At 39.2% G+C, this 26,184-nt stretch overlaps 1 pseudogene; it reads left to right on the top strand.

Moving 5' to 3' along the window:
- The window catches only part of LOC111964014 (bMERB domain-containing protein 1-like), a 50,782-nt pseudogene that overhangs the window by 8,438 nt on the left and 16,160 nt on the right, over positions 1–26,184 (top strand).

The following is a 26,184-nucleotide window of genomic DNA, read 5'->3' as shown; positions in this document are numbered from 1 at the left end:
TGATTCTGCACATCAAGCCCAGTCCAGCCTGCCATCCCTGGGGCTAGCCTATGTGTGAGAAGGACAAAAGGATATCTCTCCTTATTTATCTTCTCTCTCTCTCTCTCTCTCTCTCTTCCCGACCCTTCTCTCTCAGCCATTGCAAAGGGTATCAAAGTAGACAGTCTCCCTCTTCCTCCTGAGGGATGAGACTATCAGATTCTCTGTTCAGTCAGTGGTGMTGGTGTGAGGTTTCTCAATCCCCAGTCCAGGTGGTGTCTCAGTTAGTCGGGCTCCACACAGAGCAGCTCAACAGCAGGGGAGAGTTAGTTAGCAGAGCCGCTAGGGAACCAAGACACCAGCAGACGAGACTCAGAAGAGACTCGGAGGAAGAGAAGGCAGACTGACTGAACTGTTGAACCTCTGACTTCCTTTAGCTCTGCAAGCTAACACAMTATTTTGGCACGCAGGACACTCAGCAGCATACCTCAATACGCCTTCATCAAGGAATTACTTGATCTTAATCTTTCTGACAGGTCTAGGATCAGTAAATAAAGTTAAATCCATGTATAATCAGTTTTTTCTGTGACTTGTAGGTGTAGATCTGCGAAAGAAATGGGTAGTTGTGGAGGCGGATGCAGTTGAATGTTTGATCAAGAAATACTGATCTAGGATCAGATGGTAAATACATGTATAATCCTCATTTGTGCGACTAGTAGGMGTAAATCTGTGAAAGCGATAGGGAGTTGGGGAGGTGGAAGCAGTGGAATGTTTGGTTTCATGGCAGAGTGTTTGGCTCGATTTGAAATTCTGCAGTGGGTCTGAAGCTGAAATGCTTTGAACTGGCTCCATCCCACACTAGTTATTGGGACTCTGAGGGGAAACYGAGCTTGWTGTTAACAGCTCGGGGCAGACAGACAAACGGGTTAGATATAGCGGCTGAGATGTGGCGAAGCTTATAGTACATTATCTATGATCACAATGTGTAACAGCAGGTTAGATGGAATAGTGGTAAAGGATGGTATACTACCCGTAGTAATTACACTCTGGTTACCAAAGTAGTAAAAAGCCAAGTAAATGTTATAAAGCAACTTAGAGAAATGGCCTGGCAAGGTGTGCCCTGCATAAATTCAAGAAATGCACATTGACATACACATAAGTATTTATTATTATGTCATTCTGTTAGGTATTTCCTTGTGCTGATGTCTGGCTGCCGCTGTAAAACCCAATAAGTAGCTGTTCATACTTAAATGTATTTTTCTTGGTGGTTTTATATTCCGCTCAAAGCCCACTGGGGGTGAGGGAGGTAGGACACAGAGGCAGACTCACTCGTGCGCAAACTTTCTCGCTKGCTCGCTCTCTCTCTCTCATTTACTCACTGTGAGCCAGAGCACTGTCTGCACCAGAGCACTCAGACAGTCAACTCTTTTCTCAAATGGTTCCCCAGAGTCTCTGTGGGTTCAGACCATCACAGTAATTACAAGGAACACAGTTCTTCCACGTCTACTTCTCACACGCTGGGGAATTGCTAAAAAGTCTTTGTGCTCAAAGGCTGAAAAGTTTTTACCTCTAACGTTTCTCATAACAATGACTGAGGAAGAAGCCTCCAACTTGCTGCCAAAGRGTAGATTTTGTGACTTTTAAGGAAWTGTTTTCATCACAGCAAAAGCGTTAGGCCCTGGCTAGATGTATTTTTTTAAGGAGCATATCTCTGTGTTTTTCAGTTTTTGCTGAGTGTGTATWTGATTAAGCCTGGAACAAACCCTAATTTAATTCCTTAGCCTGCATTGAACCAGACAAAATCAATGTTTTGCTTGGCAGCATACAAAGATGATGATCTGGTCCCAAGCTACCTTATCCATGACGCTACAGTAGAACATGTTGTGTCATACAGCCATCTATTTGGCGTTATTGTCGTGGTAATTTCCTGTATTACTCAATAGAGAGAGAGAGAGAGAGAGCCAACCACCACACAGGTCAGAGTTAAATTATATATTCCATTTTTAATATATATACAAGCTTCACCAAGCCTTTATGACTCGCAGATCAATTCACTGTCTATAAATGAATTTTCTGAGAGTGTCTACAAAACAATTCTTAGTTTCATTTATAGCCAAGATACACCCTTCTCAACTTACAAAGAATCCTTTACCCGAAAGTGGAGTATCCTATCGCTGACAGCATCAGTATATATCATCGTTCAGTTTGATCTCAAGACAAGGTTTAAATTCATGCTTGATACTTCACTGTCTACCAAAAATTACCTCATCCAATGGCATTATATCATTGTCATTTCTAAGATACTCCAAACCTGGACAAACTCAAAATCAGACAGTGAGCCCCTTAGTCAAATACTAGGTCAAGATAAGGGCAACCTCAGAGGGGACATACAATGTTTCCAAACACGGCCAAACTCCTTCCCCCTTGAGAAAAGTAGGGAGTGACTGGCGTACAGAACATTGTTGAGATAACTAACTGGTTCCCCAATTAATAACTCCATCCCGTCACATGGTTTGGAATAGTTACAAACAACGTTCCATAAGAAAACAACGTTCCACTCTGTCCTCCTCCCCATCTAATATTCTACTTAGCACCACATGGTTTAAACATATTGACATATGTAACAAGCCTGACCTCTCTCTCTGCCCCAAGTTACCATCCTAGCTCAGAATTCAAGATATTCTCACAAGCTATGAATTGAAAATAACATCTTATCTATCATCTTACTTAGCTAAATCTGGATTCTGCCAGACAGTATGCCAACTTTATCTTGTCACATGTTTGCTTGCACCCAGATTCTGTGTGTGTGTGTGTGTGTGTGTGTGTGTGTGTGTGTGTGTGTGTGTGTGTGTGTGTGTGTGTGTGTGTGTGTGTGTGTGTGTGTGTGTGTGTGTGGTGTGTGTGTGTGTGTGTGTGTGTGTGTGTGGTGGTGTGTTGTGTGTGTGTGTGTGTGTGCATGGTTGCGGGTGAGCACCCGTTTGCCTACCTATTCTACCATATCCATATCATTCCGAAATGTAGATCTGGAAAGAAGTTGAATAGAAAAACTGAACTTTTGTCTGTCCTTCTCTCTGATCAGAAGATGACATCGTCTCCATGGCAGACTCCACCATCACCATAGATGACATCGAGGGAGAGCTTTTCAAGATTGACAGAATTCGAGATGTGCTGGTCAGAAGAGAGTCAGAACTCAGATACATGTGAGTGTCTTGTATGTCAGTTATCTCTTATCTGGATAGCTCTACTCTGGATATCTCTAATCTAGATAATTCTACTGTATTGTCATGTATTAATCGGAATAGCAGGATGGTGTGCTTGTGTAACCAGTGTCTGAAATGTACTTTTTGTCTCACATGCCAAGGGGACGGGTAGCTAAGCATATTTTTTTTACTGGCCAAAATAATAAATTGCCTTTGTGGGTCAAATATACATTCATTTCAGTACATTTCATTGAGATAATAAGGTATTATGTTGAATAGAAACTTAAAGAAGAGGCCAGAGCAAAATTTGAAACAAAATGATTTTAATATATTGATCAACAGTTAATCAAATCAAGTTTATTTGTCGAGCACATTTAAAAAAAAAACTGTAGTTGACCAAAAGTGCTGTCCAGAGTGCAAAAATGCCAAACAGTGGGCACACAATGATATCAACAAAACATATCAGATACAATGAATAAGAGTACATAGAAGTTAAAACAGGGCAAAAACAATGGTAAGATACAATTATGAGAAGTGCAGTGGACATAGAACTGTTGTTCTCCTGATACAAAAGGGGAAACACATCTACAAATCCTTTACTTTGAGTAGAAYTACCCTGATAAAATACAGGTAAAATAGAGACTTATCAGATGCTGGTTAATTTTGGCTGTGGCTAAATTTAATTTCCCAGCCTGAATACAACTGAAGAAGTCTTGAACTCAAAATTCTACTGAAGTATTTGCTWTTAAATGTACGTAAGGATCAAACATAAAAGTACATTTGAAGGTTTTGTAAACCTKTCAGATGCTTAATCATTGTAATTAACTTAAACCTCCTCATCAGACTCCTCACTCTCTACCACAATCAGCCTCTTTGCACAGTCCATGAAGTCTGGCTCCTGCTCCTGACAGAGTCCTGGTGCACAGCATCCACATTTTAATCGGATCATACTCCCTGATCTCTGGAGAGGACAGCTGGCCATGAGGAAATCTGACAGTGTATCAGACCTTAGGTTTGACCGCCAATCGTTTTTCACCTGTTTCATGGTATTAAAACCTCTTTCATTCAGCTGTGGAGCAGGGAAGGACAGGAGCAGGTCAACCAATGCCAGCAAATCAGGGCAGGAATGCTGATGGCTCTGTGTTATACAGGAACCAGGACATCTTCTGCAGGGACTGGGGCTCTTGGTAAATCAGCACCTTCAGGACAGCTCACTGGTCAGGGATCCTTTCAACATGGATGCCAGAGGTCCCAGGACAGCTTGAAGTGGTCCACCAGGGTTTCCAGTTCAGTGTCACCAAAATTAGAATAATTGTTTACATGACATTACAACAAGCATCATGCAGTTTTAATTCTCAAACTATAAAAAGATGATCCTGAACTACACTGACTGCCCTGTAATACAAATAACAAAGTAACTGCTGCTGCATTCCTGATGCAAAATTAACTTAAAAAATCATACAATGTGATTTCTGGATTTTGATTTTGGTTTTAGATTCCGTCTCTCACAGTTGAAGTGTACCTATGATAAAATTACGACCTCTACATGCTTTGTAAGTAGGAAAACCTGCAAAATTGCAGTGTATCAAATACTCTTGTTCTCCCCACTGTATATATAGTTGAAACAGTTGAAGTTGGAAGTTTACATACACCTAAACCAAATACATTTAAACCGTTTTACAATTCCGACATTTCCTGTAAAATTCCCCTGTCTTGGCAGTTAGGATCACCACTGTGACCACTGTTACAACAATGTGAAATGTCGATAATAGTAGAGAGAAATACTTATTTCAGCTTTTTTCTTTCATCACATTCCCAGTGGTCTGAAGTTATACACTCAATTAGTATTTGGTAGCATTGCTAAATTGTTTAACTTGGTCAAATGTTTCGGTTAGCCTTCCACAAGCTTCCCACAATAGGTTGGGTGAATTTTGGCACATTCCCCTGACAGAGCTGGTCTAACTGAGTAACTCAGTTCTATTTTTTTCATCAGACCAGAGGACATTTCTCCAAAAAGTACGATCTTTGTCCCCATGTGCAGTTGCAAACCGTAGTCTGGCTTTTTTATGGCGTTTTTGGAGCAGTGGCTTCTTCTTGCTGAACGGCCTTTCAGGTTAGTCGATATTGGACTGTTACTATCTTTACTGTTTCCTCAGCATCTTCACAAGGTCCCTTTGCTGTTGTTCTGGGATTGATTTGCACTTTTGCACCAAAGTACGTTCAACTCAGGGACAGAACGCGTCTCCTTCCTGAGTGTATTGTCACGCCCTGACCTTAGAGATCCTTATTTATTCTCTATGTTTGGTTAGGTCAGGGTGTGACTCGGGTGGGAAAATCTATGTTTTCTATTTCTTTGTTGTTTTTGCCGCGTGTGGTTCCCAATCAGAGGCAGCTGTCTATCCTTGTCTTCTGATTGGGGATCATATACTAAGTTATAATTCCGTTTGGGTTTTGTGGGGTGTGTTTTCTGTTTAGGTTGTTTCCCTGACAGAACTGTGCGCTTTCGTTTCTTTTCTGTCATTTTGTTTGGTTTTTTTGAACATATAAATCATGAACACTTTCCACGCTGGCGCTTTGGTCTCATTCCGACGACGAAACGTTACAGGTATGGACGGCTGCGTGGTCCCATGGTGTTTATACTTGCGTACTATTGTTTGTACTATTGTTTGTACAGATGAATGTGATCCTTCAGACGTTTGGAAATTGCTCCCAAGGATGAACCAGACTTGTGGAGGTCTACAAAAAAATTCTGAGTCATTTCTTTTGATTTTCCCATGATGTCAAGCAAAGAGCACTGAGTTTGAAGGTAGGCCTTGAATACATCACAGGTACACTCCAATTGACTCAAATATGTCAATTAGCCTACCAGAAGCTCTAAAGCCATAATTTTCTGGAATTTTCCAAGCCGTTAAAGGCACAGTCAATTTAGTGCATGTAAACTTCTGACCCACTGGAATTGTGATCAGTGAAAAATCTGTCTGTAAACAATTGTTGGAAAAATGACTTGTGTCATGCACAAAGTAGATGTTCTAACTGACTTCCAAAACTATAGTTTGTTAACAAGAAATTTGTGGAGTGATTGAAAAACGAGTTTTAATGACTCCAAACTAAGTGTATGTAAACTTCCAACTTCAACTGTATATATCAGCTACCCAATATATATATAATTATATGAAACAGGCAGGGAGCAGGTCGAACCTCGACCTTCTAGTCCGAGGTCCGGCGCGTTATCGACTCTGCCACACAAAGCATGCTCGACGGCAGAGTTGATTTCCGCGTTATAAACCAGGGTCGTTACACATTCTATTAAACAACACTCCCCCATGAGCATTTCTGTCTATTCTATAGATGTTATATCCTTGTATTGCTATTGCTGTATCATCAAAATAATTATTTAAGTGAGTTTCAGAAATGGGCTAATATCTGATGTTATCAATTGATTGATTTCACAAACTATGATCTAAGGCTACCTATATTAATATGGGATATTTTCAGCCCTTTCCTGGGTAGCTTCTCAGAGCTCGACATAATATGGAAAATAACAAACAAAGCAAGAGAACAAAAAAAAAAAATTCAGCAGTCCATTAACCAGTTGGTGTGTGTAAGTGTGTGTGTGTGTGTGTGTGTGTGTGCTGCGGGGTTGAAGCTACGAACCCATAGCCTTGGCTCTCTCATCCCTTCTAGGCTTTTGGGTCAGGGTTAAGCTCAACACAGGGACACATCTGTGTGTGCGTGAATGCATGCTCACAGTTATGTACAATGTTAGAAGAGACAGGGTGATCCAATAGAGAGGAGTGAAAGGAGGAATCCAGGAATGTCTATACTCAGGCATGATTATACTGCATATTTACTGGTGCTACACCATCATCATAACCCTATAGAATGCACCATAGTGACATCTCCTCCCTATACTGTGACACAAAGACAGGGAATGAGCTGTGATTCATTTAGAGCCAAGACTGTGATACACAGTAATCTAATCAGACTTTAATTAGTGTGACTGAGCATATAAAGTGCAAGTAGTTAGTATAACGATCCCTGTATGTTGCCAARTCAGGAATATGAATAGCATCCTTGATCAAATCAYGTTTATAGAAAACCCATTCAACACACCACTCATAACAATGATAACAAAGATAAGAAGCAAAGCTGCTTCAACAATTTCATTATAATTGAGTAGAAGGGAGTATAATCTGTTTAAGTAGAATACTGTGGTTCCCCTCAGGCCATACATCATCTGTATTCTGCACCTTGCCCACCGCAGGTCCCTATTCATCCCGTCTGACAGGTAGAGAGGTAGTGGAGGTAGAGAGGTGAGGCTCTCAGTTAGCTGACAGTGATGGATGTCTGTAGGCTCAGCTACCCAACTCAGCCCTTCCTTTTACTCAATACATTTCAAGCTTAATTGCCTCCACCATATACATTCCTCCTACAGATGACCATTCACTTCTGGCGTTGACRCTAGACTGTAGCACTCAATACTTCAATAGGATACGTGATAATTAACACTATTTCAAGTTTAGGAGTCAGAACCCCGACTCCATCACCAGAGGGCTACAGTTGTCCTACAGACAGGGGGAACCATAAGAACAGTGCCCTGCCATTCTCTTTATTGTCTTAGATAAAGAATAGAGGTAGCATTGGGGTTCAAACTATAAACTGTAAAAGTCAAGGTTCAGCTTCATCTAGGTGTAACAGTTTAACTTTAGTCCGTCCCTCGCCCCGACCCGGCGTGACCAGGGACCCTCTGCACACATCAACAACATCACCCACGAAAGCATCGTTACCCATCGCCTCCACAAAAGCCGCGGCCCTTGCAGAGCAAGGGAACCACTACTTCAAGGTCTCAAAGCAGTGACGTCACCGATTTGAAAGGCTATTAGCGCGCACCACCGCTAACTAGCTAGCCATTTCACATCCGTTACATAGGCAACCTGTAAACCAACAAATGAACTATTTAACTGTATTAAATTAACAATAAATAATATATGCTGTTATAAAAAGAAGAAGTGATGCAGTCAATCTCTCCTCAGCTCATCTTTATAACCATTGAATCCAAAGCAACTTACAAACAGTGAGTGAATGCATGAACCAGAGTGTCAGTGTCCCTCTCAGCTGTAGTGAAAAAACAACTTTCCCTATGATAATGTTATAAACTGACCCTTTCCCTCAGTAAGCTAGTGATGTCCCTTCTTACTTATGTCATTAGCTGACCTCTCACTCAGTTGCTAGTGAGGTCACTCACTAGCTGGGTACTGGACCTCAAATCTCTGACTTCCGACATCAGTGCGTTCAAGACAACCAGGAACACTGAAAAAACGAGATCCGACTGGATCCATCTTTTCTAGAAACTCCCACTTTCTGGCCTGAAGATCACGGACGTCATGATTTGACCTTGTTTTTTAAGTTGCCAGTTGTCTTGAAAGCACCATTACTCAGTAGCTAGTCTGTCCCTTCTTAATGATGGACTGGGCTGACCCCTCACTCAGTAGCCCATGTCCACAACATTCTAATTATAACACTGCCACTGAGACCTGAATTAACAATGATGTAGCTTACTAATGATGATACTGTAGCTGACCCTCCCTCTCAATAAGCGATGAGTTTCTCTCTCTGTCATACAAACTTATAACGAGGAGCGCCCACAATGGTTTTGTGTGTGGAAGTTGTAATATATATCATTTATTATAACACAAACATATTTGCTATTACATTGTTATAACTAACTTCTTTCCAAACAGGGTTTCTCACAAACTCATAAGCAGATACGGTGAGACCCACACACACCCAGAGACAGGATGTGACACAGCGCTTTCATAAAGACTGATAAGAAAAGGGTGCCTGGTACTGCATATCACGAGAAACTGAGACACACACATCCCAAGGACAGAGGGCTGACGTAAACCTTTCAAACACAGATAAGACAGGAACATCTACGCACACACAAAAACTCCTCTTCAGTCTGAAACATTTTACAGAGACACACAGAGAATGTCAAAATAGGAACATCTACGCACACACCTAATCTCCTGTTTTAGCTGAACATTTCTGAAGACAAATAACTCTACTCAGAGCCAATGGGACAGTGATACTAGCCTGAAGGAGACCTCGCCCAACTCATCAGAACCAACCAGAGGACCAGAACTTCCAGACTCAACCTACTTTCTGTACTGTATAAAATGTATTGCACTCTGTTATCTGGGCTCTTTCGGAGAGTTCCATTTGAGCTTGATGAAAGGGTCCGTGCACGCTATTTCAGATATCTTTACCTCTGAATAAATTGCTTTTAATTAAACCTTATCCACCCTGTCCAGAGTCTCTACTTCGTCTCAGTTCTCCAGTAAACTTTTTTTATCAACAAAGTGCTTTGTAATGAGACTCGCATAACGAACAAAATTAACAAAACGACACGTCCTGACCAAACATCCACAGCATGATGGTAAACCCAGGGAGTTCTTTCAGAACAGGGCAGAATGCTGCAGGAAACAGTGCTTCGACAGTGGGAAAGTATGTCAGCTAGCAAGGCATTGTTGTCATTTTATAACAGGTGATAAGCAGTAATAAGGGAGTACTAACTAACGTTAACTCTCATAGTAGTAGATGTGAGTTTCTCTTTCAAACAATCCCCTGGCCTTGTACACAGCTAATAGCTAACATTCGCCAAAGCAAGCTAGCTACTGATAGTGCAACCCTAAGTAACAGTACAGATGAAGATTAAAAATATCAGGCCTACTGTACATTTTACTCTATAAATTATTGTTGAAAACTAGTCTAGGTTTGAACTGTTGCTGTTAAAATACAATAATATGTTATTCTTAACTGGAATAAACTGATTGAAGCAAGATGCTTTTTGAGGCAAACACACTCACACAGTTCGGTCTCCTGCCTGGCTGAAAAAGCAGTAGTAGATGTTCTCGTCCAGTTTGACACCACCATACCTATGCGAGTCAGGGTTCTCAACTATTAGAAACTTAAAAACAAGTACAGAAACACACTCAATGCTGAGCATGACCTTAGGGTTGCACTGTCAAAAACTGAGCCCAGAATAGACACCTCTCATTAGGACGTTGTGTGTGTGTGTGTTGTGTGTGTGTGTGTGTGTGTGTGTGGTGTGGAGTTGTGTGTTTTGTGTGTGTGTGTGTGTTTGTTTTCTGGTCTACATCTGTGTGATGTGATCAATCAGTTTATTCCAGTTCAGAATGAAAATAATTTATTTGTATTTTAACAGCAACTGTTCCAATCTAGACACACATGTATGAGTGTTTTTAATGGGGGAAAATAAACATGAATTGCAATTTATATGGGTATTAATTTCATTGTCATTTGTTTTTGTCTGTATTGCATTTGTTTAGGCATAAGGGCAATTAAATGTACCGATATTTACGTATAGTTGCATGTTTCATAAGCTTGGGTCCCAGGAAAACACAGAATTTCTCATTTGGGTCCCAGGGCTGAAAAAGTTTAACCACATGGAGCAGAGTGCCTAGTCCTACTCCCTGTATTGCACTGTATTGCAATGCTTGGAAAGTGTTACATGGGGAGGGAGGGAATCCTTTCCTCATTCATTGGAGAAGAGAGGTTTTGGCACAGGCACTGTGTAAGGTCTGGGTGTAGCTGGTGCAGAGGAGTCAGGCGCAGGACAGCAGAGATGAGTAACACAATGAACTTTACTCAAAATTTTTCAAATACATGAAGTAATACCAAGCCCACAAACATCGGACCGAGCTTTACAAATAAACAATCACTCACAAAAACCATGGGGAAAACAGAGGGTTAAATAATGAACATGTAATTGAGAATTGAAACCAGGTGTGAAAACAAAGACAAAACAAATGGAAAATGAAAAGTGGATCGGCGATGGCTATGTTACGTTCGTCGTAACATTTAAGTGAGGAGGACCAAGGCGCAGCGTGATAACAATACATTCTTCTTTAATGAGGCGAACAACGAAACGAACACTCTACAAACTAATCAAAACAACAAACAGACGAACGTGAAGCTATACAAACAATAAGTGGAGACACTGGCAACTTACACATAGACAATCACCCACAACCTACCTAATGACTATGGCTGCCTATAATATGGCTCCCAATCAGAGACAACGATAGACAGCTGTCTCTAATTGAGAACCAATCTAGGCAACCATAGACTTACATAAACACCTACAATGAAACACAACCCCATGAACTCTAAAACACCCTCTAGACAATACAAAACACCCTAGACGAGACAAAAACACACAAACATCCCCCATGTCACACCCTGACCTAACTAAAATAATAAAGAAAACAAAGATAACTAAGGCCAGGGCGTGACAGGCTAGAAGGCCGGTGACGTCGAAACGCCGCCCGAACAAGAAGAGCGAGCGACTTCGGCGGAAGTCGTGACACACTACAGTCGTATGAACTAATTTGGGCACCCCTGACAATTTCCATGATTTCCATTTATAAATAATTGGGTGTTTGGATCAGCCAATTTCATTTTGATCTATCAAATAACTGATGGCCACAGTAATATTTCAGTAGTGAAATTAGGTTTATTGAATTAACAGAAAATGTGCAATATGCATCAAAACAAAATTAGACAGGTGCATAACTTTGGGCACCCCAATAGAAAAATCACATCAATATTTAGTAGAGCCTCCTTTTGCTAAAATAACAGCCTCTAGACGCTTGCCATAGCCTCTAATGAGTGTCTGGATTCTGGATGAAGGTATTTTGGACCATTCCTCCTTACAAAACATCTCCAGTTCAGTTAGGTTTGATGGTTGCCGAGCATGGACAGCCCGCTTCAAATCATCCCACAGATTCTCAATGGTATTCAGGTCTGGGGACTGGGATGGCCATTCCAGAACATTGTACTTGTTCCTCTGCATAAATGCTCGGGTAGATTTTGAGCAGTGTTTTGGGTCGTTGTCTTGTTGAAATATCCAGCGCCGGCGTAACTTCAACTTTGTGACTGATTCTTCAAACTTATTCCAAAATCTGCTGATATTCAGTGGAATCCATGCGACCCTCAACTTTAACAAGATTCCCAGTACCGGCACTGGCCACACAGCCCCACAGCATGATGGAACCCCCACCAAATTTTACTTGGGTAGCAAGTGTTTTTTCTTGGAACGCTGTGTTCTTTTTGCCGCCATGCATAACGTCCCTTGTTATGACCAAATCACTCAATCTTGTTTCATCAGTCCACAGCACCTTATTCCAAAATGAAGCTGGCTTGTCCAAATGTGCGTTTGCATACCTCGAGCGACTCTGTTTGTGGCGTGTGTGCAGAAAAGGCTTCTTCCGCATCACTCTCCCATACAGCTTCTCCCTGTGCAAAGTGCACTGAATTGTTGAACGATGCACAATGACACCATCTGCAGCAAGATGATGTGGTAGGTCTTTGGAGGTGGTCTGTGAGCTGGTTTGACCGTTCTCACCATCCTTCGCCTTTGCCTCTCCGATATTTTACTTGGCCTGCCACTTCTGGCCTTAACAAGAACTGTGCCTGTGGTCTTCCATTTCCTCACTATGTTCCTCACAGTGGACACTGACAGCTTAAATCTCTGCGACAGCTTTTGTAGCCTTCTCTAAACCATAATGTTGAACAATCTTTGTTTTCAGGTCATTTGAGAGTTGTTTTGAGGCCCCCATGTTGCCACTCTTCAGAGGGAGTCAAAGAGAACAACAACTTGCAATTGGCCACCTTAAATACCTTTTCTCATGATTGGATGCACTTGTCTATGAAGTTCAAGGCTTAATGAGCTCACCAAACCAATTGTGTGTTCCCAATTAATCAGTGCTAAGTAGTTACAGGTATTCAAATCAACAGAATGACAAGGGTGCCCACATTTTTGCATAGCCTATTTTTCACATCTGATTTAATTTCATACAACTTAATATTGCTACACCTAAAAATCTTTGTCTGGACAATACCCCAGTACTCAGCTTTATTAGAAAATGAATGGCATGCCACTGTGATCATTTTCTGTGACGACAGAGTAAATTATTATGCAGCCTCAGAGGGGTGCCAAACCTTTTCATACGACTGTTTATGGAAGCCCGGCACTGTTTTTTTATAATTGGATCTTGTTTTAGCCTTTGATGACACTGTTTAGAATCTGAAATATCTAATAAGTCAGGCATTCTGTTTAAAGCTGTTGCCCACCGCAGGTCCCTGTTCATCCTGTCTGACAGGTAGAAAGGTAGAGGAAGTGAGGCTCTCAGTTAGCTGACGGATGTCTGTAGGCTCTTGTGATGCTGTGATACTGGGTTAACGGTATCAAAAATGTATACACTCACTATTGGTAAGTCGCTCTGGATAAGAGCTTCTGCTAAATGACAAAAAACTTAGATTGGACCATTTGGACCACTTAGATTGGACCATTTGCTGAATAGCCTAGTGGTTAGTGCGTTGGCTATTAACCAAAGGTTGCAAGATGGAATCCCTGAGCTGACAAGGTAAAAAATCAGTCGTTCTGCCCCTGACCCACTGTTCCTAGGCTGTCATTGAAAAGAAGAATTTGTTCTTAACTGACTTGCCTAGTTAAATAAAAGGTTAAATAAATTCTGAATAATGCAGGGTTTTTAAATAATTTAATGTTTATGTCTTTAGGATGGATGACATTCAGCTGTGTAAGAAATCACTCGCCTCAAGAAGGAGCTCCAGAAACTGGTGTCCGTACCAGGTATAATCCATGTTTACATTGTGTGCCCAACTATTATTTATTTATTATATTATACATTTTTTTATATTGTTTTCTTCGCTTTAGTTAGGGCAATGAGTATGAGAATAGTTTTTGGATGGAGAGGTCAACTACTGAGAGGTCTTGAATGCAGACTAAGGTAGAATGGATTGTAGAGGGTTAAATTCTAGACATACTGTAAAACTTGCCGTCAATGGCAGTAAAGATTGCCTCTGATTGGACAGACAATCTCTTCCTGACATATGTCCAACACCGCACCCTCTACAGGTTCAGAGTACACAGAATCAGGAAGTGGCGTTGTGTCATAAGCATTAACACTACGATACGTATCTTTCATAGTCAGCTGGGACCATGTGGGGCCTTTCTCACGCAGGGTAAATTCATTTGTGCTTACTGAAACTGACATTGTCTTTGTATCCCGTGATATGTGTTGTTGTGGATTTTCTGATTTCAGATTTTTCATGGGTTGTAAGGTGCTGTAAAATAATTGGTAACACTTTACTGTAGTGTTCTTAGGCATGCATTCATAAAGCCTTATAACAGTTATATTAAGGCCAGAGGGGGTGTGGTATATGGCCAATATACCACGGCTAAGGGCTGTTCTTATGCACGACGCAACGTGTGGTATATTGGCCACATATCACAAACCCCAGAGGTGCCTTATTGCTATTATAAACTGGTTACCAACATAATTAGAGCAGTAAAAATACATGTTTTGTCATACCCATGGTATACGGTCTAATATACCATGGCTTTCAGCCAATCATCATTCAGGGCTCGAACCACCCAGTTTATAATGTCTGATATACCACAGCTTTCAGCTTATCATCATCCAGGAGCCAAACTACCCAGTTTATAAACACATTATAACATTTGTCATAGCTGTCATAAGTAGTTTTAATGAATCATGATTCACTGCATGAGATGTTATAAAACCGGTTATAATTGGTTTTAAAAATGCCTGTTCATCCTGTCATATATTGAGTTTGTTCTACCACTGATTTACCCCTGTTGACAGTGTATATACTGTATTTCGTTAGAGTATTCCATTTTAATAGGAAACATTGTTTAAAGAATGGTTTTAGTTTGATCACTTCTATAATGATAATGTAACAGTATCTCTTCACAGGACTCTGCTGTGCTGAAGCATAATTTGTATTATTATATACAAATTATACAGCTATTACATTTTGTGCATGGTGAAGGGACTACTGACCTCACTTAATAATTATTTGGTAAAAACTTTACTGTAGGTGTCCTTATGCATGCATATACAAAGCCTTTATAACTTTTGTCATAAGTTGTCAAAAAGTTGTTATAATTAGTTGAGTCACTGCATGAGATGTTATAAAACTGATTATAATGGGTTTTAAAAATGACTGTTCATCCTGTTATATGCTCTGTCAACGGTTAATAACAACTACTATTTCACAGTCTGCATGACAACTTATGTCCTATGTTATTACATGCTGCYTAAGAGTCTACATACCAGATGTTTTAACAGGGTGTAATGTCATTTACTCATTTCRGTGTCACATWATTACARTGAATGGAATGATGGTTGTCATAACCATGTCATATGCCCGTATAGAGTGTGCACAGACACCTTAGTAAAGTGACATTCATTTGAGGTGTTATAAAAGTTATGAATCTGCTTATACCATGTGATGAGTTGAGAGTATCACAAAATGTTACCATTCAAAGGATCTCCAAGAAATATGGACAAATGGGATGTGTTTTTTCTTGGCAAGTTGTTGACATGATGTGTCATTTTTTTAAGTAAGTACGTTTTTTAACTAAGTATATCTGTGCGATATACTTAATTAAAAAACGTACTTACTTAAAAAAATGACACATCATGTCAACAACTTGCCAAGAAAAAACACATGTTAAAACGAAATGGAGGCAAATAAAATTTTACAACAAAAATGAACGTTGCTGGGGCACATTTTTACATTTACATAATTTAGCAGACGCTCTTATACAGAGTGACTTACAGTAGGGAGTGCATTCATTTCATACTTTTTTTAATCCGGCCCCTGGGCCCAGATTCACAAAACCTTCTTAAGAAGAAATGTCTACTTAACTGCCATTTTTTCTTATCTATAGACTTATGAAGAAAGTCAAGGAAAGTTTCTATTCCTCAAAAAGGTTCTTGGAAATGTTATTGCGTTATTTCTAATGTTTCTCCTTAAGCCAAAGGTTAAGAAGAAATTAGATTCTTGAACATAAAGCTCTTGGATTTGTTCTTGGGAATGTTCTTAATTCCCAGATAGCTAAACCCTTGTCTTAAACTCAGGGCAGTGAGAAAATAAGCTAATGATAGCAGTATTTATTCTTTTAAACTCAAGAACAGGTTTTAGAACAGTAATCTCAGTACGAAATATGCTAACATGATTGCCATTGCTAGTTAGTTTGCTAGCTACAGGAGTAATTCCTTACTTTGCAGAACATCACACAATATATTATTTCACATACTTTCACGTATCCAATGAAATGTTATTGAGAGCTCTTGTGCTCTTGTGGATGGGGATTAACATAAAATAGAAGAGAAGAGATGTCGGCTCTTCGTGYCAAACCTAGCTAGTTACAGCAAATAACATGGATAATAATAAGGCTAGTTAGCTTGAGTTAAATGACGTGTATTAAGGTTTTAAAGAATCTGACCCTTTTATTCAATTTTCGCCTAAAATGACATACCCAAATCTAACTGAGTGTAGCTCAGGACCTGAAGCAAGGATATGCATATTCTTGATACCATTTGAAAGGAAACACGTGGAAGTTTGTGGAAATGTGAAATTAATGTAGGAGAATGAATGTATGTAGGAGATCTAACACATTAGATCTGGTAAAAGATAATACAAACAAAAAAAACGTTTTCTATTTTTTTTTTATCCATCATTTTGAAAWGCAAGAGAAAGGCCATAATATAATATTGCTGTTTAGGCACAATTTAGATGTGTGTGTAAAGTTTCAGATTGATCCAGTGAAGCATTGCAATACTGGACAATATTTTGTTTCAAATCTGCCCAAATGTGCCGAATTGGTCAATTGATATATTTTCAAGTACATAACAATAGAGAACATACAAAAATGATATGGTAACATACAATGTAAGTTTACACACTCCCAGGAATGTCATACATGATGGATCATTAGCTTATACAGMCATGGCCAAAAGTTTTGAGAGTGACACAAATTTTAATTTTCACAAAGTCTGCTGCCTCAGTTTGTATGATGGCAATTTGCATATACTCCAGAATGTTATGAAGAGTGATCATATGAATTTCAATTAATTGCAAAGTCCCTCTTTGCCATGCAAATGAACTGAATCCCCAAAAAACATTTCCACTGCATTTCAGCCCTGCCACAAAAGAACCAGCTGACATGTTCCAAGTGATTCTCTTGTTAACACAGGTGTGAGTGTTACGAGGACAAGGCTGGAGATCACTCTGTCATCTGATTGAGTTCGAATAAACAGACTGGAAAGCTTCAAAAGGAGGGGGTGCTTGGAATCATTGTTCTTCCTCTGTAAACCATGGTTACCTGCAAGGAAACACGTGCCGTCATCATTGCTTTTGCACAAAAAGGGCTTCACAGCAAGGATATTGCTGCCAGTAAGATTGCCACTAAATCAACCATTTATCGGATGATCAAAGAACTTCAAGAGAGCGGTTCAATTGTTGTGAAGAAGGCTTCAGGGCACCCAGAGAAAGTCCAGCAAGCGCCAGGACGGTCTCCTAAGTTGATTCAGCTGCGGGATCAGGGCACCACCAGTACAGAGCTTGCTCAGGAATGGCAGCAGGCAGGTGTGAGTGGCATCTGCACGCACAGTGAGGCGAAGACTTTTGGAGGATGGCCTGGTGTCAAGAAGGGCAGCAAAGAAGCCACTTTCTCTCAGGAAAAACATTCAGGACAGACTGATATTCTGCAAAGGGTACAGGGATTGGACTGCTGAGGACTGGGGTAAAGTCATTTCTCTGATGAATCCCCTTTCCGATTGTTTGGGGTATCAGGAAAAAAAGCTTGTACAGAGAAGACAGGTGAGCGCTACCATCAGTCCTGTGTCATGCCAACAGTAAAGCATCCTGAGACCCATTCATGTGTGGGGTTGCTTCTCAGCCAAGGAGTGGGCTCACTCACAATTTTGCCTAAGAACACAGCCTGAATAAAGAATGGTACCAACACATCCTCCGAGAGCAACTTCTCCCCAACCATCCAGGAACAGTTTGGTGACGAACAAGTGCCCTTTTACAGCATGATGGAGCCACCTTGCATAAGGCAAAAGTGATAACTAAGTGGCTCGGGGAACAAAAACATCGATATTTTGGGTCCATGGCCAGGAAACTCCCAGAACCTTAATCCATTGAGAACTTGTGGTCAATCTCTCAAGAGGCGGGTGGACAAACAATAACCCACAAATTCTGACAAACTCCAAGCATTGGATTAGCAAGAATGGGCTGCCATCAGTCAGGATGTGGCCCAGAAGTTTATTGACCAGCATGCCCAGGCGGACTGCAGATCGTCTTTGAAAAAAGAAGGGTCAACACTGCAAATATTGACTCTTTGCATCAACTTCATGTAATTGTCAATAAAAGCCTTTCACACTTATGAAATGCTTGTAATTATACTTCTGTATTCCATAGTAACATCTGACAAAAATATATAAAGACACTGAGGCAGCAAACTTTGTGGAAATTAATATTTGTGTCATTCTCAAAACTTTTGGCCACGACTGTACACTAACTTTCACACATCTAGATGTCCGGGCGGGGTGGGTGTGGAGCCAGAGACAGCAGGGGTTCAAACTGTAGAACCCAGTTCCTACATTTGAATATAAACATTTATTTTATCAAACAAACCTATGCTACATTTTATATCTAGGACCCTCAGGATGACAAATCAGAGCAAGATTACTAAATGTAAGTTTGAGTTTATTTTTACAGGGACAGTGCACATGAATCAACGTTTCAGTAAAAGTGCCGGTTTCAGCCAGCCAGCTAATTTTCAACAGCAGTCCCTGGGCAGGTTATTAAAAACAATTACAATATAGACAATCATTGAGAAGTGAGCACACGCAGAGCAACATAGGACAAGCAAGACATAGCATACAGACAGAGCAACATAGGACAAGCAAGACYTAGCATACAGACAGAGCAACATAGAACAAAAAGCAGCAAGACAAAATTCGTAAAAGCTACAAAGTGTTTACACACCTCACAAGCTACAGACAACAGACAACATGGAAAGCGGCAATACACAGCTAGGGATTATGATCACAAATCTGATTGACCTTTAGCCATGTCTTCATGCATTTTGTGAAAGTGTGATATGTGGTGCATTTATGTGTGTCTGATGGTAGTGTATTCCAGACATGGGAAGCTCTCACAGAGAAAGCGGATTTACTAAAGGTGCTTTTCCTTAAGGGAACTATACAGTCACCTCTCATGGCAGACCTWGTGGATCTGCTGCCATATGTTTGGGTTTTCTGTTTAACAAAAATACTGAGTGGAGGGGGAGCCAGGCAATTTAGGATCTTGAATACAAGACATGCGTCGGTGTATTGCACAAGATTTTCCCAACTCAGGAGCTCATGCTTTCTGAGGATGTAACAGTGATGATGGCTATTGGGCTTCCAATCAAGCACTTTGAGAGCCTGTTTGTAGACAGACTGAATACGTTTTACTGTTGTACAGCAAGCTTGGGCTCAACTAGTCAAGCAGTATGTTAAGTGGGGGAGTATCATAGATTTGAAGTACAGTTTTGCTACCTCTGTWGTCAAACAATTTRGTATAAATCGGAAATTAGCTAGGTTGAATTTGGTACATTATAGTACATTATTTACCTTCAGAGGTTTTTTGTTGTTGTGCACTCTCCTCAAACAATAGCATGGTATGTTTTCACTGTAATAGCTACTGTAAATTGGACATTGCAGTTAGATTAACAAGAATTTAAGCTTTCTGCCCATATAAGAAAGTTGMTGCTGTTACTTACAACGTCATGCTAATCACATTAGCGCATGTTAGCTCAACCGACCCGGTATAGCGACACCGATCCCGTAAAGGTAATTACATTTAAAGTGTAAATGAAAGAGGATGTTAATGAGAAATGTGCTTAATTCCACCTGTAGCTAGTGAAGTTAGCTAGATAGCTAGCCATCGGTGGGCCAATGAAATGTTGCAATTGTAACATCAACTAGCTACTTTTACCTGATTTTAACTAGCATTTTTTCATAATATACCTGTCATTGTTACTGTAGCCTGCACATGCAACTTCCTTTTTTTCACAGCTGTCACAAATCCTGTTGTGCTGCAGCAACGTTGATTTTGTTGTCGGTTTCTTTTCAACATTTTAGTGTTTTCTTGGCAAGTTGTTAGTATTATAACGTGTCCTTTTTTAAATAAATAAAAATCCTAAGGACATCTGTGCTCCTATTTTCCCATGTTTCTTGGAGATCCTTTGAATGGTAAGGTTTTGTCATATTCTCAAATCATCCTGTTGTGTAAGCACATTCATAGCTATTTTATAACACCTCAAATTATTGTCACTTTACTTAAGGTGTCTGTGCACACTCTATAAGAGCATATGACATGGTTATGACAACCATCATTCCGTTCAATGTAATAATGTGACACAAAGGTTGGTAAATTACATAACACCCTATTATAACATCTGGTATGTAGACTCTTATGCAGTGGTGTACTTAAGTAAAATACTTGAAAGCACTACTTAAGTCATTATTTGGGGGTGTCTGTGCTTTACTGTTTATATTTCTGACTACTTTTACTTTTACTTCACTACATTCCTCAAGAAAATMATGTACTTTTTACTGCATACATTTTCCCTTACACCCAAAAGTACTCGTTACATTTTTAATGCTTAGCAGGGCAGGAAAATTGTCTAATTCACACACTTATCAAGAGACCATCCCTGGTCATCCCTARTGCCTTTGATCTGGCGGATTCACTAAACACATGCTTCGTTTTTAAATGARGTCTTAGTGTTGGAGCGTGCCCCTGGCAATCCTTACATTTAAAAATACATGAAAATGATGCCGTCTGGATTGCTTAATATAAGGAATTTGACATTTGAAATGATTTAGACTTTTACTTTTACTTTTACTTTTGATACTTAAGTATATTTTAAACCAAATACTTTTAGACTTTTACTCAAGTAGTATTTTACTGGGTGACTTTCACTTTTGCGTAAGTCATTTTCTATTAAGGTATCTTTACTTTTACTCAAGTATGACAATTTGGTACTTTTTCCACCACTGCTCTTATGCAGCATGTAATAACACATTACATACGTTGTCATTCAGACTGTGTAGTAACAGTTGTTATTAACAGTTGACATTAGAGCATATGAAAACAGGATGAACAGTCATTTTTAACACCCATTATAACTGGTTTGATAACATCTCATGCCATGACTCATAACAAATGTCATCTACTTTTGACAGCTTATGGCAAACGTTATATGATACATTGATTTTATAAAGGCATTGTGAATGCATGCATAAGGACACTTACAGTAAAGTGTTACAAAATAATGATTAAGTGAGGTCAGTAGTCCCTTCACCATGCACAAAATGTAATAGCTGTATAATTTGTACATAATTATAAAAACGATGCTTCAGCACAGCAGAGTCATGTGAAGAGATACTGTATACATTATCATTATAGAAGTGATCAAACTAAAACCACCCTTTAAACAATGTTTCCCTATTAACATGGAATACTCAACCGAAACATATCCACTTGCAACGGGTTAAATTGGTGGTAGAACAAACTCCTATCCAGTGTTTATTTCGTCAACAATAACTATGAAGAAAAATACTCAACAAACAATTGCTCCTGACTAAAACTATGATGATAACGAGACGACATTCCCTGGAGGAAAAAACGATAACTATTACAAATTACTTTTCATTTTAGTCAAAGAAATAGTGACGAGACAAGAATTTGATATGCGTACTGCGTACCGCGGCGCAAGACAGAGTAGAGCGAGTAACGTTAAACGTTATTGTTTCTAGTTGCGGCACCTGGCTTCGCATCAGTTCAAAATATTGACGAGTGACTGAAGTGACCCCCTGTGAACTGTGTGGGAGAGCCGGGCAATTCTGCCATTGAGAGGATAACATAACATATTCTGCATGCATGAAATTGCAAACCTCACATTGGCAAAATGTATTTTGGTTGCCGGGCTCTCCCACACAGCTCCCAGGCGGTGACTTCAGTCACTCGTCAATCTTTTGAACTGATGCGAGGTACCAAGGTAAAGTTGGTTTTATATTCACACATTCGGACATTCAACAGACATTCAAAAGACATTCAGCAGACATTCGCCAAAAGCCATTTAAAACATTTAAAATCAATAACTAATTCATTGATTGTCACAGAAACATTAAAAAATAGATATGGTTATAGAATAAATCATGTCTAGTTTGATGATTCTGTGACAAACGGTGAATTAGTTATTGATTTTACAGCTTTAAATTGCATTTGAAAGATTGTATGTATTTCCATCAAATCAAAACTGGAGTTTGTATTCAAAACAAAGGTTGTAAAAGTATGCAAGACATTTATAGACTAAATCATACCTAGTTTGATGTTTCTGTAACAAACGGTGAATTAGTTATTGATTTATACCACTTTTAATGGCATATTATAGATTTTATGTATTTATATCAAATCAAAACTGGATTTTTTAATTCAAAACAAAGGTTGTAAAAGTATGCTAGACATTTATAGAATAAACTATATCTATTTTTATGTTTCTGTGACAATAAATTAATTAGTTATTGATTTTTGACGAATGTCTGTTGAATTTCTGTTGAATCAAATCAAATTGTATTAGTCAGATGCGTCGAATACAACAGGTGTAGGTAGACCTTACAGTGAAATGCTTACTTACGAGCCCCTAACCAACAATGCAGTTTAAAATATGGATAAGAATACTAAATAAAAGGAACAAGTAATTAAAGAGCAGCAGTAAAATAACAATAGTGAGACTATATACAGGGGGGTACCGGTACAGAGTCAATGTGCGGGGGCACCGGTTAGTTGAGGTAATATGTACATGTAGGTAGAGTTATTAAAGTGACTATGCATAGATGATAACAACAGAGAGTAGCAACGGTGTAAAAGAGAGGGGGTGCAATTGAAAATAGTCTGGGTAGCCATTTGATTAGGTGTTCAGGACTCTTATTGAGGGTAGAAGCTGTTTAGAAGCCTCTTGGACCTAGACATGGCATTGTCTGTTGAATGTCCGAATATGTGAATATAAAACCAACTTTACCTTGGTTGCGAGGTCAGGTGCCAGGACACTTGACTTGTAATTAACCTAAACTAGAAACAATGTTTACTCTTTACTCTCTCTCTTACTTTCATGTAGGTTATTTTTTGCTTTGATCACACCAGACGCTCTATTTCCCCATGAGCGCTGTTATTCATCCGTCAGTGTTGCTGCAAAACGAGTGTTATTGGTTGAATAGTAGGGGGAAACTAATGCTATTTCAATATTAGGATTAAAGTAAAACTTCTGTCCTTTTTGGAAAGCATAAATTCTCCCCTTTTCAAGAAACCACTGTTATTTACCCTCCTTGATGCTTATGATGGGGAGGAAATCAGAGCTTTAAGTTGTTTAACCTGTAGCCATGGCTTTATAGCCTATATGGTTAGTTATGGCTGGCATTGGTTATAATCTGCCACAATATCAATGTTGCCAGCTAAGGTAGGAGGGGATAGTAGGCCTAGTTGGACAAGGCTATCTGAATGTGCACATTGGAAGTTAGAGGTAGCCTAAATTTCATTATTTAATATGGGAAAAAATACACAGACTATTATTTGACTAAAATGGTGTCAGGTTTTGGCCAGGACTGTTCTGTTTTTTTGTCACTAGATGTCCCCATTGCACCTTTTTTGTACCTTTTGTTTTTCCCTTGCTCTATTATTGTTTGCACCTGTATGTCGTTCCCTTGTTAGTATTTAATCCCTGTGTGTTCCTTAGTTCCTTGCTCAGTGTTTGTATGTTAGCACCCAGCCCCAGCCCAAGCCTTGTTGTGAACATATATTTTTCTCTTGTTGGATTTTCCAGAGGTTCTCTGGTTTTGTTCTTTTGTATTTTGGATTAGTCTTTTAGGTTTGTTTTTTCCCTTGCTGTTTTTACCACTTTGTGGATTTAACAGTGATGATGGCTATTGGGCTTCCAATCAAGCACTTGAGAGCCTGTTTTAGACAGACTGAATACGTTTTACTGTTGTACAGCAAGCTTGGGCTCAACTAGTCAAGGCAGTATGTTAAGTGGGGGAGTATCATAGATTTGAAGTACAGTTTGCTACCTCTGTAGTCAAACAATTTTGTATAACATCGGAAATTAGCTAGGTTGAATTTGGTACATTATAGTACATTATTTACCTTCAGAAGGTTTTTGTTGTTGTGCACTCTCCTACAAACAATAGCATGGTATGTTTTCACTGTAATAGCTACTGTAAATTGGACATTGCAGTTAGATTAACAAGAATTTAAGCTTTCTGCCCATATAAGAAAGTTGTTGCTGTTACTTACACAACGTCATGCTAATCACATTAGCGCATGTTAGCTCAACCGACCCGGTATATGCGACACCGATCCCGTAAAGGTAATTACTTTAAAGTGTAAATGAAAGAGGATGTTAATGAGAAATGTGCTTAATTCCACTGTAGCTAGTGAAGTTAGCTAGATAGCTAGCCATCGGTGGGCCAATGAAATGTTGCCATTTAACATCAACTAGCTACTTTTACCTGATTTTAACTAGCATTTTTTCATAATATACCTGTCATTGTTACTGTAGCCTGCACATGCAACTTCCTTTTTTTCACAGCTGTCACAAATCCTGTTGTGCTGCAGCAACGTTGATTTTGTTGTCGGTTTCTTTTCAACATTTTAGTGTTTTCTTGGCAAGTTGTTAGTATTATAACGTGTCCTTTTTAAATAAATAAAAATCCTAAGGCATCTGTGCTCCTATTTTCCCATGTTTCTTGGAGATCCTTTGAATGGTAAGGTTTTGTCATATTCTCAAATATCCTGTTGTGTAGCACATTCATAGCTATTTTATAACACCTCAAATATTGTCACTTTACTTAAGGTGTCTGTGCACACTCTATAAGAGCATATGACATGGTTTAGACAACCATCATTCCGTTCAATGTAATAATGTGACACAAAGGTTGGTAAATTACATAACCCCTATTATAACATCTGGTATGTAGACTCTTATGCAGTGGTGTACTTAGTAAAATACTTGAAAGCACTACTTAAGTCATTATTTGGGGGTGTCTGTGCTTTACTGTTTATATTTCTGACTACTTTTACTTTTACTTCACTACATTCCTCAAGAAAATTATTACTTTTTACTGCATACATTTTCCCTTACACCCAAAGTACTCGTTACATTTTTAATGCTTAGCAGGGCAGGAAATTGTCTAATTCACACACTTATCAAGAGACCATCCCTGGTCATCCTACTGCCTTTGATCTGGCGGATTCACTAAACACATGCTTCGTTTTTAAATGACGTCTTAGTGTTGGAGCGTGCCCTGGCAATCCTTACATTTAAAAATACATGAAAATGATGCCGTCTGGATTGCTTAATATAAGGAATTTGCATTTGAAATGATTTAGACTTTTACTTTTATACTTTTGATACTTAAGTATATTTTAACCAAATACTTTTAGACTTTTACTCAAGTAGTATTTTACTGGGTGACTTTCACTTTTGCGTAAGTCATTTTCTATTAAGGTATCTTTACTTTTACTCAAGTATGACAATTTGGTACTTTTTCCACCACTGCTCTTATGCAGCATGTAATAACACATTACATACGTTGTCATTCAGACTGTGTAGTAACAGTTGTTATTAACAGTTGACATTAGAGCATATGAAAACAGGATGAACAGTCATTTTTAACACCCATTATAACTGGTTTGATAACATCTCATGCCATGACTCATAACAAATGTCATCTACTTTTGACAGCTTATGGCAAACGTTATATGATACATGATTTTATAAAGGCATTGTGAATGCATGCATAAGGACACTTACAGTAAAGTGTTACAAAATAATGATTAAGTGAGGTCAGTAGTCCCTTCACCATGCACAAAATGTAATGGCTGTATAATTTATACATAATTATAAAAACGATGCTTCAGCACAGCAGAGTCATGTGAAGAGATACTGTATACATTATTACATTTACATTTAAGTCATGATGGCATCTGGGATCAGGATGACCACAAGGGTTTCTACAGTGCCCTTGTGTAATGG

This window comes from Salvelinus sp. IW2-2015, linkage group LG1 (assembly GCF_002910315.2).
Source record: "Salvelinus sp. IW2-2015 linkage group LG1, ASM291031v2, whole genome shotgun sequence".
Classification (NCBI taxonomy): domain Eukaryota; kingdom Metazoa; phylum Chordata; class Actinopteri; order Salmoniformes; family Salmonidae; genus Salvelinus; species Salvelinus sp. IW2-2015.
Note: the sequence above shows the minus strand (reverse complement) of the source record. Positions and strands in the feature narration are given on the sequence as shown.